The following is a 20347-nucleotide window of genomic DNA, read 5'->3' on the forward strand; positions in this document are numbered from 1 at the left end:
GCATCCAGCTGAGGTTTAAATCTGAAAGTGCACTGTGTTTAAAACTATTGATTCTTTAACGAAATAGTCGACACAGTCGAATAAATGAATCAAGTTGGGTTTGGATCTTTTGCTTGAATGCATCAATGTTGATATGGTACATCACCAAATATGTAATTCCAGATCAAGTAAAACGTGAACGCGCCTTTCCCTTCAGAAACTAGCAGAGCATTGAGGATCACGGGATTATGTTGCTAAGATAATGATCACTGACAGATGGAGATTTGGTGCTGGGGAATTAAGGGTTAAAGTTTTTTCACAAAAATAACACAGTATAGTGCTTGCTCCTGTCATTTTTCTGATGATTGACACAATAACCTATATTGCAATGTGGGATTCGCCGGCTGTTTGCTATTAGATAAAGGAGCTGCAGAGACTATTATGTATGGGGCTTTCAGACATTGTCAGTAACTGTTACAGTTGAAATGGACCAGTTTCTCCAGATCATAAGATGTAAGTGTAATTAAAATTGTTGCCTCATTTTGTGTAGTTTGCAAAATATGTATTTAGTTGTGTGTTGTAACTTGTAATCACTCCGTGTCTGTAATCACCTATCTATTATAGATCAGTACTGTATCTCTCAGGTTAAATCTTTATGGGGGTATTCACATATTGTGTTCAAAACCACGGTAAAATCGCAACACGTGCTTCTTCATTTAAAGATTTAAATACGTTTCTGAACTGGCGATCTTCTGCCGTTTGTCTTTGGCCACCATCAGCTGTTCCTCACACGCACGGCGCAGTCAGTTTTCAAAATAGTTGAAGTTTTGCCACTTTGTGGATAAATACTGAATGTGTGTCGATGTTGTGGTTAGGGTTAAGAATAGAGTATTATGCTGGTATTTAACTGCATTGCTTTATTGCATTCCTACATTGGCCTCTCACATTCTTTTTGTTACTTCATACTGTAGCCCTGGTGGGCATTTCTTTGTCTCACATTAAACCCAGTCAACCAATCACAACAGACTGGGTCATCAGTCCAATTAGTGCAGATTAGCTTCACGCTAAGGTAAGGTTTGGGAACAAATTAATTGCAAAATGAATCATATGGGAGTTGTTAGGATATTCATATTAATTTTCTTGTCTGCTTAGTCCCTTTATTAATCCGGGGTCGCCATAGCGGAATGAACAGCCAACTTATCCAGCACGTTTTTACGCAGCGGATGACCTTCCAGCCACAACCCATCCCTGGGAAACATCCATACACATTAATTCACATTCATACCCTACGGACAATTTAGCCTACCCAATTCACCTGTACCACATGTCTTTGTACTGTGGGGAAAACCTGAGCACGCGGAGGAAACCCATGCAAACACATTGAGAACATGCAAACTCCATTGTTGGGATAATTACGTAAAAATAAATGCATATTGTAAGATATTGAAAGTTTTTTATTTACCTTACATGCATATCAGCATGTTGTTGGACCCCTAAAACCAAAATATGACCTTTTATAATGCAAAATAGGGGCTCTTCAAACATGTTTTTTAATTTTGAAAGCACCTTATTATATGTGTTACAGTTTACACCAGATGTGACATGATAAAGCAATACTATCTTTCATTTTTTGCCTTAAACAGCCATGACCACAACCCTTTAATGGATTCTTGCTTTCTATTTCTGCAGCTTTGCATTGTGTAGCCCCACCCATTGTGTTATCTTGTTGGTCTTTAATCAGCTCAACCTGTATATTAAACATGGCAATCTTCTGATCAGCTGAGATTGTGCATCACACTGCTAGATTTCACACTTATTGTTGGCAGGCGAATTCCTCAAAGCACTTTAGAAATCAGCACAGCTGGTGAGATGCACATCTGTTGTTTAGAGTAATTTTTCTCTATTAAGCTCATAAGGCTCATGTAAAGCTACATTAAACACCAACATGTAATTACCTCCCCAGTCAGAGGGAAAAACACTAATAATGCAAGTTATTCTGTGAGGCTACGTATTCAAAATAGTCCACAACTAGTATAAGCACATAATTAAAGTGATAGTTCACTCAAAAAAAAAAAGAAAAGAAAAGAAAATTCTGTCATCATTTCATGTTGAACACAAAAGAATATATTTTGAAACATGTTGGAAACCTGTAACCATTGACTTCCATATTTGCTCTTCCTGTGGAAGTCAATGCTTACAGGTTTTCAGATTTCTTCAAACTATCTTCTTCTGTGTTCAACAGAATAAAGAAACTGGTATAGGTTTGGAACCACTTGAGGCTGGACAAATATTGAGTAATTTTTCATTTTTGGGTGAATTAATAATTTTAATCTTAACGAAATTTGATCCCAAATGACTGCAGCTAAACGTTCAAATGGTAATCTGTTCAGAGTCTGTTCATTTCAACATATCTGCCGTTAAAAGATAAGACTATTATCACCACCAGTGTCAGAGCCTCCGACAGAAACCCGCTCTGTTTCACATCAGAGAGAATTAAATATGAGGCCTCACCCCGACTTCGAGGTTTATTATAACCCGTGCAACCTGACACCGAGGGTTATAACTCTCAGTTAATAGGACTCGGTATTGGGAACTTCATGTCCTGGCTTATAATTAATGATTCCTCTTTGTGAGATTAACTAAGAGGCCCGGTTTATTAGCTGGATGACAATCCCTCATTCAGCGCCTGAATCGGGCAGCGGGGGCTCCGCGCAGTTGCATGTGCGCTGGCAGGGAGCTGGTTAACACTGACACGGCTGGCTGGTTTTAATAGGGAGGTAGTGGAGAGAGGGCGAGGTACAGCATACAGCACACTAGACACCTGCAAACACTTGACTGGACTCGTACAGAGAGGGAGCGCGCGTTTGACTCTGGAATATTAACGGATTTTTCCCCTCGTGATATGGTGAAGGATGACAGTGCGATTGGAAATGGGAAAGTTTGTTTGAGCTCTGCGTAGCTTCTTTCTCTCAAAGTGTACCCGGTTTAGGAACGCTAGCCTGTACTTTTGTATAAACTGCGGCGACTGGAAACTTTGGTAACTGAGAAAGAACGAACAGATGGACATTGGCGCGTGTATGTGCCTTTGGTGACCGTTTTTGTTCGTACCGGACAGTTGTGTGCCACGGAATGTAACATCTTCCACCTTAAGTTACCTGGACAAAAAGTAAGTGGCTCTTTTCAAAAAGCAAACACGATTTAATCATTTAGTATAAGGCTTGTTTGAATGACTGATACGGTTTGTTTATCTGCTCATCTCGGAGTTCTTTGTTTACATTGTCATGTCACCTACTGTACAGTGAGGTGCCTAACAAGACAGCACTTAAAGGAGTCATTTTTAAGCATCACCACTCGTATGTTTGGTCCCCAACAATGCAGCTGACTGGAAAAATGACAATGCTGCACAACTGAAAAGATGTTTGAGGTTATGTACTGATTAAACACTTTAGAAAATCATATATGAACCCAATGAATAATGTCAGAACACATTTTGAAATGGCTCAAGGATCTTTATAATATATGTTTTTTTTTGTTGGCAGCTTTAAGCCTTTGTCTCAGTGATCCACAGGGTCCTGCGTCTTCAGAGATGAGGTTCCCACATGAGCCTTCATTGTCCACTTTACACCCACACGGCAAAGTTGCTCAGGATTTGTCAGATTTCTGTTAAAACAAATTTAGCAGGTTACTTTAGAGGTGACATTTCGAAATGCACAATATATGTTCACGTCTCTAATGCATTATTTATACAGAGCACCACCTGAAAAAGTAATGCATTATGTATTGTAAGTTAAAAGCATATAACAGACCTCAAATGTAATTTGTTGGTTTCTAATCCAATTCTTTGCATGCGCAAAATTGAACATGACGTTAATTATGCTTTACAGAGAAGTTTCATTGCACAGTTCAAGACAAGTTAGACATTATAAAAGAAACGGAAGCTGTTGAATATGTGGTTTACTTGGTTCTTTAGTCAGTTTTTTGATTGATTTGTGAAGTGCATGTGAACTTCATCACAAATACTTCCCTGGCTGTACCACATTTGGTGGTTTCAGGTATCAAGCATCAGAGCTTGAATTTCTCCACAAAACATGAAAAGGCTCTTACGTGGTTATGATTTTAAAGCTGTTATGAAATTTATGTCCTTTGGTTGCTGGAGTTGAAATATAAAAAATGTATTTCATTTGCGTCCTTGCTTTTAAGACATGAGGATGAGTTTTAATGCCAAGACAGAGAAAGATGAGGAATAAAGGATTCAATAGTAACTCAGTTTATGGTTTTTATGGGTGTAAATAGAATTCTTTAATGCGCCACATGAAAGTATTGATGCAGTTCTCTGTTTGTTACCTTGGCCCTTCTAAACGACTCTGGTATGTTATTTTTCTGTGGTGGTTTCTTTTTTTTTTACTCTAAAAGCATCTAACCCTGATATAAAGATGCCCTGTTTTAGTGGAGTAGAATTTTCACCAACCTATTGAGTTTATTCATAACCAACCTGCTGCTTGAAAGACTTGACAGTGGAATTCTGTGAATCGTGTCTCATCAATTATTGAGCAGATATTGAGGCAGACGAGGAAAGAAGGTCTGAAATCGATTGAAAGGCATCTTGCCCTGAGGGGTTCACTGGATCTGCCTTTATTTTGGTATTGTTGACAGGCCTTAGTGAAATATTAATCTTGCCAATCATAGTATACACTATACACTGACTTACTAGAAGCTGTGCTATCCATACTAAAATCATTTGCTTGTATGATTTGTAGGGCTTCTTGTTAAACTCTGTTAGTTTAAAGCTTTTAGTTATTGAATTGTGTATCTGTGTAGCTTTACCAAAGAACATTTATGTCTTCTTTATAGACATGCAGTCACCAAAAATATTATTCACTTGAGTGTTTACACATAATTTTAAGTCTAAACCTAAAGATACACTCATAAATGCTGGGTTGTTTCAACCCAAATTTAGGACAAATGTAGGCAAGCCCAACCATTGCTTTAAACATTTAATTTTAAGTAATTAACAGATTTAACCTGATGGTTTGGTTTGTCCATATCTGACCTAAATTTGGGTTTAAACAACTCAGGATGTTTGACAGAGTGTACAAAGAAAAACTCTGAAATAAGTTTTTATAGTATATATTTAGTGCCCTAACATTCCAAATACACTCAATGTGTGTGTGCACCCAATTGAAAAATCATTTACTGTATAAACTCCTAATTTGGGATCTCATCTTGTAAAATCATGTCCTGGTTTAGGTTGCATTTAAATTTCTGCCAAAATGGATTAAAGTTCACTTGAAAGCTCAGCATGGTTCTGTTGGCAGCTTTACAGTTATTAAAATGCACTGCACTAATTGAGCATTTGCACCAGAATTAAATTTAATTGAACCATAAACAATATTCCATATAATTGTGCACAAACCCCTATTTTACACTTTATTTAATTTAATTAGACAAAATACTATGTGTTGTCTGCCAATAAAGGATTCTTGGCTGTTGTGATTTACTTAACTATGTGGTCTTAGTGATGTTTACTGGTACATGAAGTCCTACCTCAAGTTGATGCAGGTGTCTTGACAGTCACCTATTCATCATGGATGTATCTCACCACAATAACTATGTTTCACTAAAATTTCTATAAACTATAAAGCTTTTTGTCTTATTAAACAGAGAAATTGGCATTGTGTTATAAATGAAAACCTTTCTTAACATTCTCCAAAGTAAATGCCACTTACTTTGATGCTTTGTTATTTAGATCAATGGCATGTTTATACTTTCTCAGGCTGCTATATTTCTGTTGCTGACAGATCTTGCATACAAGTTTATCCTCTAAGTTTTTCTTTGCACATTATTTTCATCTTAATCACTCTTGTGACAAAGGAAAAGGCTGAAATAAGCATTCTAAACTGGTCACTTTGTTCTATTTTGAGCGTTCCTTTAAGACATTATGAGGTCATGTTTGGGAGAAAACTGAGCTGATGTCTTTGTGATTAACACACTTTGAACATTAAGAAGGGAATCTTTTTATACATAAACAGCCCCTTAAAGGCACATAAATATTCACAAGGATGATTTTCCAGGCATATTTCAAAGAGCCCACAAATGGATAATTAATACCTGTACAAACCTGTTGACATAATGGGGGAACATTTGTCTTGAGAACAGAAATGGGCCTTTCATCAGCTATAATTTGCAAACAATTTATTGGACATAAGTACTTGCCAGTGTCTGGATGTCTGCCTTTCTATAATATTAAAACAAGCTTTATCGTTAATGCATTTGAGAGTTTTTGCTTTCAGAACAGCTAATGCGCAAGATCACACAGTTCCCAGAATTTTTTAAATCATCCCCAACACTCTTTCTAGTGAAACTATTATCATTTGCATTCTAATACTTTCCTTGAACTTATGAATGTTACGCTTTTATCCTTTCCTAGTTTTTTTTTTTTTTACTTAAAGGAAATGATTTTTAACTTGCATTGTTATTCGTTATTGTTGCGCATTTCAACATTCATTTAGCTTTTTTTGTTCACTATGTAAGTTACACACTTAAATTCCCATTTGTCACAAGTGACTCTCTTTCTTTCTGCCACACACACACAAACAGAGAGAGATGCACTCATGTATACACTTCTCACTCTCTACAAATACAACAAGCCTCTTGAGGCAGTTGTCATGGTAGCGTCAGTGGTGCTGGGGGTCAATGTAGGGTCAAACTGGACTCTGGGGGTTTGTGGAGGGAGGAATATGGGGTACAAGTGATAATTTAGTGATGTCATCTTGGATATGGGAGGTGCCCCCTTAAGAACAAGTGTGTTCTTGATGCAGTTTCTAAATTAGATGGCTATTGTTCTAAGAAATCTGCTCACCCAAACAGAATGAAGATGTTTGTTTGTTTTTTGTCCTCTTATATTTATTGATTTGTTAACACTTACCAAGTTAGTTTATTTAACTTTTCTCCATGTTATAAGGTTGGGAACATTTTTGAAATGATGGCCTGTTTCTACTTGCGTTTCTACTGCCAAACGGGTACCAATGGTACCCTTTTGGTGTGCATGGTGTACGATAGACAGTCAACGTCATTCTTGCTCGAAAAAAAAGTGTCAAAGTAAAGCTGTATGGGTCATTCACCTATCATATGAGAAGCACTTCTCACAAAACAGATGTTTTATACACATAAATGCTTGTGTAAATGTACTGTACTAACCTTTCTATGAACATGATTTGATTATAACTGCAGACCAATGATATTTATTGGCCTACTATAATGTCTGTGATCATATTGTGTTCAAATAAATGTAACATATATGAGCACATACAGACCCTTACAGTCTCCCATATGTTACCAATTACAGAAAAACTACACACAGCATACATTTAGTAGTTATTTGTGGACTAAATGTATAGCCCACAGTCAGTGCAAACCTCTCATCTGCATCTTTATTCTTCACCAGCACATGTAACCTCCTGTTAGAAAATAATTCTGTCTTTCCCGAGTTCATAATAGTCCAAAAGGTGATGATAATAGTCGCAACTTGGCAGTTTGTTCATGTTTTAGGTTGCTGAATGAATTAATTGTTTTTTTAGGCTTCTGCTTTGTTTTTGTTATTACGGTATAATGTCTCGGGTGTATTTAAAAATGGTGCCTCTTTTGTTTTCATTATCCTAGCTTGTGCACGAACAAGTGCTGTATAGTATCCCTGTAAACCAATAGTGTTCAGCTGCGTGTCTTGCTATGCCTTTTGGTTCCCTTTTGTTGTGCTAGGTACCCATTAGAAAGGGTACCCAAAAACTGGTATTGTTTGGTCCACTTTTTGGTACCTTCTGGCAGTGGAAACAGCCGTAAAAGCGTACCATACCGTACCATACCACTCAGTGGAAACAGGCCATAATAGTCAAACAATTAAAAAAACAAGTCAAGAAGCAGGGACAGGAGCATTGTTTGCAAGCTTATTATGATGAAACGGAAAAAAAAAGAGAGTAGGTACTACATTTAAATTGTAATTTATTACACAACTTATAGATTGTAACTTGGATGTACTATATCCACCATTTGTCATTATCATGTGACCTACCAGTGTCAGTTCCGTCGATTCACTCCTTTTTTTTGAATTCTCTTGTATGGCATCATGGGATAGCGATGCATACTTTCAGAATCTTGCCGGAAGTACTATGTCATCCAGGTACTTTTTGAATACAGTTTTTTTAATACTATAAATTTGGACATATTACTCAGCTTGTATGCTGTTTTTAACATGCTATACTGTACGTACTATTGGAAGTATGTGATTTCGAATGCATCCTATGACTGCAAGCTTTCAGAATTTTAATTAGAGCATTCTTAATTTTGCAAGGCAGATTCCATTTGCTCTTGTTGTTTTTTCAGGACAAACAATTTTTTTTATATCTGGGGTGTTACTGAAAATGATTAAAAATGCTACAGCTGACTAAAGTGGGAAGAAAGTAATGTGTCCATTAGCAGTCAGGAATCCATTTGTTACAGTAAGAATAACCATGGTCTATATCATGTCAGACATGCTGACATTACTGTTTAGACTGGCTCTTTTGCCATAATCCTGAAGATTGTAGGCATTCTTTTCATGTGTCTTAGAAAAAAAGAAAGACTCTAAGGATTTGTGTAAACATCACAACGTTTTTATTCTGTCAATCAAGTCCTTCACATAAAAATCTGTCTATCCTCATATACAATAGGCATAGGCCAGAATACTATTCTGACAGTATAATAACTTTAGATAAAAATATTAAGGTTTCTCAGTAATGTGATTACTGCTCTAAAATATATTCTTTTTAAATGCCTGGGTAAAAAATAAAACTTTTTTTCCCCTTTGAACTAAATATATTTTATTTTGAGAAAAATTAAAAATATTTTGGCACAGTAAACATGTCAGGCTAAGTAATTCAAATGAATCTTTGCCTTTTGCTGTCTTTATTAGTTTCAAAAACATAGATTTCTTTACAATTCAAAACGACATCTTTGGAGATATTTGCTGCTGGAGTTACAAGCCACTTTCACACATACAGCCCTTTCTGGAAAATTACTGGCCATTTTCCGGAAAGGTCTGTATGGTTGAACAGGCCATTTTTGAAAATAGCGGTAAATTCGTTCCGGCCCTTTTCTGGAAACAGAAGTTGTAACAGTACTGGCAATGTTACGGAATGTTGCGCTGTGTGAACACAGCAGGAAAATTGCCAGAAAGAGCACGTTCACAGTTAAAACGCGTTGGTGTGTGATGTCTACCCCAGCCAATCAGAACATTCAGACACATTCACACCTGTGCTGTTTATGAAAATAAAAGCCTTTGAATATTTTTCCAGAAACATTTAGCTGCTAAATGTTAGTCAGAAAATGTTTCTATGTTTCTTCTTAATACCAACTGTGTAAAAAAATATTGTTAAAATTCGTTTGATAAACAGCTGTTTGTTTACCTCCAAACTCTGCTACAGTTGCTTGATGTGCGTGCATGTGAAGCTGCCAATGAGCACCAGCACACATGCATATGTACATTTCGACACGCAAAAGTGTTTCTCTATATGCTTTCATCAAAGTTGTTCACAATACTTATCCATCTACAGAGTTTGTAATGTCGTCAAGTGTTTACAAACACAAGCGCAGCCGTTTAGAGGTTATTTCTGGTTAATGATATCACAATTTATCAGAATTTTGGAATGGATGTGTGAATGGATCTTTTTTGCAAAAATTCTGTACATCCTTGCCTGTGTGATCACTGATTTTTTAAAAAATTTTTTCTAAATTTACTGGTAAAGTCGTTCCGGTAAGTTTCTGGATATTTATTGGTATCGCTGTGTGAAATGGCTTTACTGTTGTCTAAAATATGTTTAAAAAAACTTACATATACTGTAGGAACGGTATAGCAGAATATTTTGGCGGTTTTAAAACGTTAACTTTTCCAAGCCCCAGAATACCTTGAAAACAGTTATTCGTCCCATGCCTAATAGACAATCTTGCATTTTTTTTAATAATCTTTTTTTTCTGTATGATCATAATTTTCAGGAAATCAATCAAGACTTGTTTTTTTTTTTTTTTTTTTTGACTTGTTTTTTGTTTCAGTTAAAGATATTTACTAAATTCTTATGTAGTATAACAGTAAACTCTGGGAAAAAAATAAAAATAAAAAACGGTGTTGCTCTGTCTTAATTTTTTTTTCACTTTTATATCTCGTAATATAACTTAAAACAGTCCAATAAAGGCAGAGCAAACCATTACAAAGAAAGGAAAAGGGGTGAAATCAGAGATTTTACACAACTAAACATATCATATGTAAGCTGTACATGTGTTTGAGCACTATTAATGAATTATATTAAATCAATCTATGGCTCTTACAATTTTACTACAAACTGTTACATTGGTAATAAAATGCCAACTTAATGATTACTCTTATGTCTAGCTCTCATTTAACAAATCAACCTAATACTGTAAAGTCCTCACCTATTATCATATATTCTCAGTGTCCTTTTAAAGCATCCATTCGGACCTCAAAGCAGAAGCACCTGACTTGACTTCAGAATGCAGACCCCCCTCATCAACCCCATCCCAGTCCTGGTGCCACATTTACAGAGAAAGGCACAATGCAGGGGCGTCAATAACAGTGAGCAAGAGTGCCTAATCCCTGCAGCTGTCAGCCCTGCGAGTATTAAGCCTCCATTCTGAAGATTCCTGGGTCTTTGCCAATCTAAGACCAACAGTAGTTGCTGCGAGAGTCCGCTGATGACCAAATGATCTATTCTGTAGCCGGAGAGGACAGTGGATACAAAGAAAAATGAAGTCATCACTTCAGAAGGGCATGAAAAGGCTTGAGGGGAAAGAAGACACGGTGCGTTCATCTGGGCCTGTGATGCTATGCTAATGTCACGCTGAAGTGTCTGGTTGTTCTCAGACGATCTGGAAAATGTAACGGTATGACAAAAGAATAAAAATAAACGTTAAGTTAGGTGTTGAGTGAGGCATGCCAAAAATAGCAAGTGGAAACTTGTTAACATGGAGATTTCAACTCTTTCTTGCATTTTCATTTTTTTTTCAGCCTTGTGTTCAAATTCAGTTATTTCACTTTAAACTTTAAAATTAGATGTTAGTATCAGTATGTTAGTCTTCAAAGATATTTATCAGCTAGTGTGGTACCATACAATCAATGTCAAAATTTGTGTCTAGATTATATACAACTGATGTTTAGCATTAAAATAAATTAAAATTGTTACAACTCCAACAAGGAGCAGTACAAAAAACCTACATCAATGAAAAAAAACATAATAATAAATATTCTGAAAATAAAGTACAGGGAGTTTCAACAACTGATATAAACATGTCATTTTTGTTGTTAGTCACTTCCACCTAAATCGAACAATGTGTATTTTTCACCTCATACTTCAGTTTATCATCAAACCAATCAAATGCTTTCTAGTATCTGACTTTGGCATTCATTTAGTTGATCAAACGTAAAATGAGATGAAAAGCCGTTCGCACGCACAAGCCTGTCAGGATCAGCAGGCTAGAGCTGAAGCTCCAAAGTAATCAATAAGGCAGTGAAGATTATTGATTTTTTAAATAATCAGACCTTAAAAGCGCTGATTTCGTAACAGCATACAGTTCACCAAAAGCATTTGACCCAGGTTACTAAAAACTGAAAAGTTCTTTTGCATACTTCTGCATATATTACATGAAACATCAAGTAAAGATGCACATTTCAACATTTTAAAGCACTTTACAGAACTTTTAAACGTTATGAAAAGAACCTATATATATAAATATATATACACACACATACACACACACAGTTTAAAAAAAATATTTCCCTTATAATTATATTTATTTGTGATGGTTTAACAGAAAATTTTCACTGTGTTTCCTATAATATTGTTTCTTTTTCTTTTTAAAATAATGATAAAATTAAATTAATTAAAAAATTAAGGTCAATATTATTAGGCCCTTTAAGTATTTAATTCTTTTTCTTCCTTACTCACCTAATATTTAAGCCTTTAAATCACACTTTAGGCTAAATACTACATGATTTACAGATGATTCCTTGGATTTACTAATTTTATTTAAGTTTAGTGGTGTAAACGGTTTATTTGTGCTGAATTTTAACAAGCAAATTAAGTTGAACATTACTAAATTTAATTTGTTTAAATTCAACACATAAATTGTTGGCAAGGCAAGTTTATTCATATAGCACATTTCATACACAGTGGCAATTCAAAGTGCTTTAGATAAACAGGGATGAAAGAGACAAATATAAATAAAATAAAAATAAATACACTCAAAAAAAAGAATTTTTTTTTGCTTGTTTAAACTACTTAATTAAAATGAGCAGAAACAACACAGTTCTTGACATTTCTTTGGGACAACTTAAATTTTTTATGTTTAATCATAAACTTAATCATTTTGTGTTGGGTCAACATGAATGAATTATGTGGAACCCTGCCTTTTTTACAGTGTAATATAAAAACGGATGAAATAGGTATAAAGACAGTTTTTCCATATTCCAAAAAACCAGTGTATCATATTTTCTCATTTTACTTTGGGCCTTCCCCATTCTGGAGATAATCTTCTCCCTCTTCTGTGGACTTTTTTTTTTTTTTGCAACAATTTTGCAGACATCATTTTTTCAGTGTAGTATCTTGCAAAATGACTAGTAAAATATTGGTTATTAAAACTTCTGTTTTAAAATGTTGACAAATCCTGACAAAACGCGTTTGGTAAATACTTTTATAGTTATTATTTATTCTGGGTTTTTACCTTTTAATGTATAGGACAGTAGAGAGTATTGACAGGAAAGCGTGGTGAGCAGAGAGTGGGGTTGGCATAGGACCTCAAAGCGGGAATCAAAATCAGGTCGCCATGAGCGCTGGAGTGCATATGTCACTGCACTACCACTAAGCCATTGGCGACAAATGAAAAATATTTTTAAACAAGTGAAAAATTCACAGGAGGGCTAATGATTTGACTTCAAATTTATATAAATAACACAATTAATTAATTATTAAAAAAATACTGTTAATATGTTTGTGTTAATATATAAAATTTTAGATTTACATATTTAAAAATATTATAAATTCTGTATTATGTTGTTTAAAATGTTTGATATATTTTCTGTGATGTATGTGAGGTGCAGTTTATCGAATATTAATTCAAGCTTTGAATCTCGTCTGTATCGCATTTTGGGTTGCCATTTAATCCCCAATGTAAAATCTGGGTTCTCAAGCAAAGTCAATTCACAACACATCAAAATGCAATTGAAACTGACCACTAATGGATTGGACCTCCTTTATTCTTTTGATGCAGTGCATAACAACATTGCATCTTATCATGAGGTCCCCTGATGCGGGAAAACAGCTGTCAGCTATGAATAGATGGTGCCGCACTGCTGGGGTAATTGTAGAGGAATCCAGTGTTTATCATGTAAATAAAAGAAGAGAGGCTATCGAAACAGGTGTCGATATGTACAGGGAGGCTATGTGCTGTTCGCCCTGCTCTGCGTAAAGTCTCTCTAATGCTCTTGCTCTCAATTTGTAACATTACAACACACAAGCACCACTTTCAGGGATCTGCTTTTGCCAAAGGGGAGGGGAAGGCATTGTGGTAGGGATTAGGAGGAGAGACGGCCAGAGTTCATATCTGCGTATTTATGTGTGTGGCTCGAGAATGATGGAGTGCATTAATATTGCATGATGTAAAAGCACTTTTTTGTTATTTCTGAATTAGCGCCTCATTATTTCCCCATTGGAGATAACCAAATAAATGTAGTAGGCTGCTCACACGCAGTATGTTTACATGGACAGCAATATTCTGATATTAACACAAAAGAAACATACTGTAAATTCATTCTCATAGAAAACACAAATCAAGATTGAATTAAGATCTCATTCTTTTGTCCTATTTCACATTATGGTGTATACATGTACACAACTTAAATCACTCTATTATCAACGTCTAGGACTTTTAGCTGAATTTGTGACAGAATACACTGGTCAACAGTTCAGTGGCACACAAAAGTGCATGGCCTTGTCTGTTTTGCACACAACCTCCTTTTTTCAGTGCCCCAAGCATAATGCTTAAAGCTTTGTTTAATTGTAAACCATCTGTGAAATGTTTTAAACATTGTGTACACTGAAATGTAACAATTTTTTCACACAGTTCATATATCCAGTATTAAATTGCTTCTTATAATTCAGCAAATTAATTTCAGCAGATCATTAATAAATCCGAAAAACCCAAAACAAGAAGCGAGTTTTTCTTCGTCAATATTACAGATGTGCTGAGTATTACTGTACTGTCAGAAATGCAAAGCACTAGACGATCACAATTAAGCTTGTAATACTAATATCACATTAAAATACCAAGTGTAATGTTCATTTTCACTAGTGATGAAGCAAAACACACCTCTTACTCCATTTTCAATATGTATGTGGAATATTTGTTGCACAACCTTATTAGTTTATCAGCTTATTTGATTTGTTTCAGTTCTTCTGGATGGAAGTTCCCCAAAACTTTAGTGCGACTAATATTTCAAATGTAGGCTTTCAAAAAATGAAAAATTAAACAACAACTGTCTCATAAGTTTAGTTTCTAAACATCCAAATCAAACAAAATCGACATATTTTTAGGTTGGCCGAGCTAATGCGCATGCGCACTCGAAAGAAATGAAATCACGACACCAACCTCATTTATGGCTGTATTACACTTTATCATCTTCTGGATTATGATCGTCAGATCACTTTAATCATCTCAAGTTATTCACAACTTGGGCTTGATGGCAAATCTCCTTCAGAAATGAAAGCGACTCTTTGTTTACAAGTGTGTGGACGTTTGAGTAGTTGCTGTCATGTGATGTGCGTTGACAGGATGGACTGTACCTCGTGTTTGTCTAATACAAATAGCAAAACCAAAAAAGTCTTTTCAAGAGCGCTTGGTTCATTTAAAAGTAGAGATTTTCAGCTTTACCTGGATATATTTCTTATGTCTGTGAAGCAAGTATTTGCTGAGATTCCAGTGCATTTGTTGACCACAAAAAAAAACTGTCTTAAAAGCACACGACTAGTCTGAGCTAGTGATCACTGATTAGCTCCTGTACTAGTAGGCGGGGCCTCATTCGCCATATTGACCATTACACTTTCCCCCATTCAAAACTATACGAGTGGCATGTCTTGTGTAATCTATAGTCTTTGCATATATGTGGACATTGTGATGTTGGCCATTAATTGATTTAGTAAGTTCTGTAACGACTAAACCAGCAACATTAAAGGAATATTCTAAAAGCCTTCATGAAGGTCTGTCAAGCTGCAGAGTTCAGTTCCTGCAATCCTGTAACACACTGACCTGTAGGTTTCAAACAAGACTGAATGACTAAATTTGATCAGGTGTGTTTAACTAGGGTTGGAACTAAACTGTGAACTAAAGAGTCCAGGAGTTTGACACCCGTGCTTTAAAAGGACACTCTTTTTTGTACAACTGCCCTAGAGTTAAATAGCTGAGTTTTACAATTTTTGAATCCCTTCAACCAATCTCTGGGTCTTCTAGGAACACTTTTAGCTTAACTTATATATTATTGAATCGGATTAGACCATTAGTATCCTACTCAAAAATTACCAATGAATTTTTATCATTTTCCTATTTAAATCTTGATTTTCTATAGTTACATTGTGTACTTAGTCTGGCAGAAAGCGAAATTGCTATTTTCAATGCCAAATGGCTAAAAACTGTGGTCTCATTCCGGCGTAATGATCAAGGAACTTTGTTGCTGTACCATGGCTGCAGCAGGCACAATATTACACTGTACTGTAGTTAGCTGGGGTCTATTTTCAGGCGCTGTTGAATTTCATTTGTGCCTGCTGCAGCTGTTGCTCATCAAAATGCATTAGCCATTTTTGAGCAATGCTAATGGTCTAATCTGAATTAATAATCTATGCTAAGCTAAGCTAAAAGAGCTCCAGCCAGACTTGGAGATCAGCTGATTAGACTCCAAAATGGTAAAACCCCTCTGTTTATCTCTTGTTAAAATATAAAAAATAGAGTGTTTCTTTAATCATAAAATTGTCTTATTCAGAAAAAGGTGAACAATTCGGTTTCTGATATCTATGTAAACGTAGCCTCAGTGTGAGGAAATGGTTGTCACATGTTGCTTGGCAACTGCACAACACTGCTGACACATGAAGGTGAAAATGTCACTGTGGTTTGTGGCCAGCGGTCACTTCAAAGACCCACACATAAGATGTTCTGAGCTTAGCGGCCTTTGAAGACGGGAGCTGAATCCGGTCCTTAAGGGTGGTGAAGCTTAGCCAATGACTCCAAAGCTGTCTGCTCCACCCGGTTTAAATGCACAGTGCTGGACCTTCGTGTAGGGGGCAGCCAACATTAGAGCTGGACACGGGCCACAATTCCCTCAACAGTGGCACGCACTTAGCTCCCTGACACTAGAGAGCATGTGTGCCTTCGTCCAAACCTTCCCTCACTTGCTAAACACACAACATGAACTTGCTTTAGACCTGGCCCTGAGAAAGCCAATCTGTTATGCTACTTGCCTGTGTATTTTAAAGCTGGCTGTCAGAGATTTTTGCAGGACTGCTTCAAAAAAACATGCATGATGGGAGGTGGGTTAGTGTGTGAAATGGCAAAAATGCAGCAGTAAATGTATTGATGTATTTGTGATTTATGTTTGCACTTTGGGAAATGTCTGTAAAGATAAGACCTTGAGCTGTGTTAATATGAAGAAGATTCTGGTCATTATTTTTGGCACATTTTGACAGTGGTTTGAATCATAATTTATAAGTTGAGTTTTAGGATTAAAGGAAATTCCTGTAATATTATATATGATAATGTGCTTCTATAATGGGTTTTGCATTATAGTGTGTTGTAAAAGAGCTATGTAGATTTGTTTATTTAATTTAGCAGTTTATCCAAAGATCCATATTTAAAAGGAGTTTGAGAAAATGCTTTTTATCTCCATTTAGTTTGTTTTTGCATTATTTCATTAAATGTTAAACACAAATGAAAAAAGTTTGGGGTCAGTTTTATTTATTTTTTCAGGTTTTTTTGTTTTAAAGAAAACTATTCTGTTCATCAAGGATCATTTATTAAATGAAAAAAAAGTAAATTGTTAAATATTTATAAAAAGGTTAAGTAACTGCTTTTTGATTGTATGTAGTTCCAAATTAAGTTATTACTTCAGTCATTATTGCTTTTATAACTATTACCTTTATGCATCTATTCATTCAATTTCTTTTCAGCTTAGTCCCTTTATTAACCAGGGGAGCCACAGGGGAAAGAACCACCAACTTATCCAGCATATGTTTTAGGGCCTACTCACACTATGCCATCCGTACGGTGCCCAGGCCCGTTTCCCGAATCGTTTGAGAAGCGTGAGTGCGCTGAATCGCGCTCAAGCACGGTTCACTTGGCTGGCCCTGGCCCGGTTGGAAGAGGTGTGCCTGAGCGCGGTACACTTGGGCTTTGGCGCGGTACGCTTGTGTGTGATCGCAAAACGCGCCAAAGCCCGAAACCGAAAGCGAGACGTGACTTTTAAGGGACTGTTTGATATGGATTTATTAATCATTCTTACTGTTCAGTGAACGCAAACTGCCGTGGTTTATTAAAGACGCAAACTCCTCACAGCACGCCAGCTGCGCGCCTTCAGCAGACCTCCTCATTCCTGCAGCACGAGAGCTTAATGATTTTTTATGAGCGCCAAAAGTGGCGGAACTGTTCGGCGAAATATCTGACTGCGTGTCCCCGCATCCCTAAGGACTGTTTGGCGAAATATTTGACTGCATGTCAATGCATATCAAACGACTGAAACGATATAACTAGAGAAATCTCCACTGTGCTACTGAGTGAGAGCGTATGGCAAGCCGTTTTAGCATTTAAACCTTGTTCTGACTATCCATAAATATATTTAGAGATATCTCTAATTATATTTTGACTAGTCATAATTATAATTCGACTAGTCAGAATGACAATTAGAGATATCTGCAATTACAATTGGACTAGTACGAAATCAGATTGGAGATATCTGCAAATATATTATGACTAGTCATATTCCTCCATTGACTTCCATTGAAAAATATTTGCAGATATCTCTAAATGAGTTTTGACTCGTCAAAAATCCAATTCAAGATATCTACAACTGTAATTCGACTATTAGTAAATTAATTAGAGATCTTCAAATATATTTGTAAATATCTCTAAATATGACGAATTAAAGACATCTCCAAATGTATTATGACTAGTAAAAACTCAGAGATATCTCTAATTACAATTGTGACGAGTCAAAACTCATTTAGAGATATCTGCAAATATTTTTCAATGGAAGTCAATGGAGGAATATGACTAGTCATAATATATTTGCAGATATCTCCAATCTGATTTCGTACTTGCACAATTGTAATTGCAGATATCTCTAATTGTTATTCTGACTAGTCGAATTATAATTATGACTAGTCAAAATATAATTAAGCAGAGGATGCTGTACCAGCTGCAACCCAGTACTAGGAAACATCCATACACTCATTCACACAATTTAGCCTACCTAATTCACCTATAGCACATGGCTAGGGAAAACTGGAGCACCCGGAGGAAACCCACATGAACCCACACCTTACCCAGTGAAAGCGTTACCCACTGTGCCACCTTTAATATTAATACAAATAACATTGATCATTTATATTAGAGTGATTTCTGAATGATCATGTGACTGAAGGCTGGTGTAATGAAGCTAAAAACTCATTGTTAAAATCACTGTAATAAATTATTAAATTAAATTATGAACTTCTTTTGATCAGTTATATTATAGTGCATTAACATTTCACAATTTCACAGTTTTTTAAAACTGACCCCAAACCTTTGACCGGTAGTTTATATTTTATGATTTTATGAAGTATGTAAAACCTTTATTATACTGTAATCCTGGAGTAATAATTTACATCAAAATATATTCTTAACAAAAAAAGCATACTTTAAGTTAATTTGATCAAGTATACTAATATGTACCATTATACTAGGAAACTTGTAAGTGTAAGTATAACATTTTAGGAATACTGGGAAGTAAATGGGCACACTTAGTTTTATAGCTTTTCTACTGCAAGTATACCTAACATCAAACGTTAAACAACTTATTTTAACTGCTGAACACCCCCTCCCCCTTAATATTCTTAATACTTATAATAGAATAAATGATATTGTTTTTAACAGAAACTGTACTTTATGGCTATCTACTGTATTTCTATCACTGACATGTACAACTAGTTAATCCTACTGAAATATGTCCCAAAACACACTAGAGAGCATTACAATGGAGTGGTTATAATGGTCAACCTAGTTTTCTAATGGCTGTACTGACATTTAAACCATTAGAATCTTTGTTTCAGTTGTTATTAGCATGAAAAACTAGCATACGTCATCCCATACGTTGACTTACATGTCTGCTCTTGTCTAGGTAATAGACCATCTTTTTGACCACTTAAAACTAAAAGCAGCAACCCAGCTTGCTCTAGGTCAACAAATAGGTTTATTTACAGCAGGGAAGGTAGACTTGGTAAATGATTATTGTATTTCTTCCATGGTGGATGTTGAAACATGACCCTCTTGACCCCTTTTCTCACTTGTTAGCCCCTGGGGCCTGTTTTCCGACTCAGTGGCAGCTCTATTGCTAAGCTAATGCGTCACGCTAATGAGTGCTAACACTGACAGCACAGCGCATTAGCTCCACCCTGACAGAGGTGACAGGGTTGACTGCTTCACCTTTTCTTCTCCACCTCAATGCTTTAATTGCCTGAGCTGAAGCTCTTGTTACTTTTCTCTCCTCCTTTTCCATCTTTCTGTTGTTTACTCAGATCTGCTCGCTGAAAAGTGGTCACAGAATCTTCAGAGGCCTCGAGGCGGTCTAGGGTTGGGGTGCAGAATATGTGTCTGCTTCTCACTTTTTTCACAGGGGAATGAAATGTAGCCTGAAGATTGGAAGGGGATTTTAGGGATTTGGTGTTTCTGGTTCAGCTTGTCATGTAGTCATATATCTTGGGTAGAGTGGTTTATCTGCATGTGTGTTTTACTTTAGATCTATTGTGCCGTGTTTGTTTTTAAGCCATTTTACATAAAAGAAAAAGGTAGTGTTAGTAATAAAAAAAATAGTAATAGTAGTATTATCTGGTTTCCTCCGGGTTCTCCAAAGGCATGCGTCATAGGTGAATTGGGTAAGCTAAATTGTCTGTAGTGTATGTGTGTGAATGAGAGTGTATGGGTGTTTCCCAGTTATAGGTTGCAGCTGGAAGGGCATATGCTGGACAAGTTGGCGGTTCATTTGTGGGACTAAGCCGAAAAGAAAATGAATGAATGAATACTGTAAATATTTTCT

General features: G+C 36.0%; 1 protein-coding gene across 2 annotated transcripts in view; it reads left to right on the top strand.

Annotated features, from left to right (window-relative positions):
• Positions 1–2747: 2747 nt before the first annotated feature.
• Positions 2748–20347, top strand: part of sema3gb (sema domain, immunoglobulin domain (Ig), short basic domain, secreted, (semaphorin) 3Gb) — a 72525-nt gene continuing 54925 nt past the window's right edge. For both annotated transcript variants that reach the window (XM_005167032.6, XM_005167033.6), the window contains exon 1: positions 2748–3145. The gene's annotated coding sequence lies outside the window, so the exon portion shown is untranslated. The remainder of the gene's footprint in view (positions 3146–20347) is intronic.

The sequence above is a fragment of the Danio rerio genome, chromosome 8, assembly GCF_049306965.1.
Source record: "Danio rerio strain Tuebingen ecotype United States chromosome 8, GRCz12tu, whole genome shotgun sequence".
NCBI lineage: Eukaryota > Metazoa > Chordata > Actinopteri > Cypriniformes > Danionidae > Danio > Danio rerio.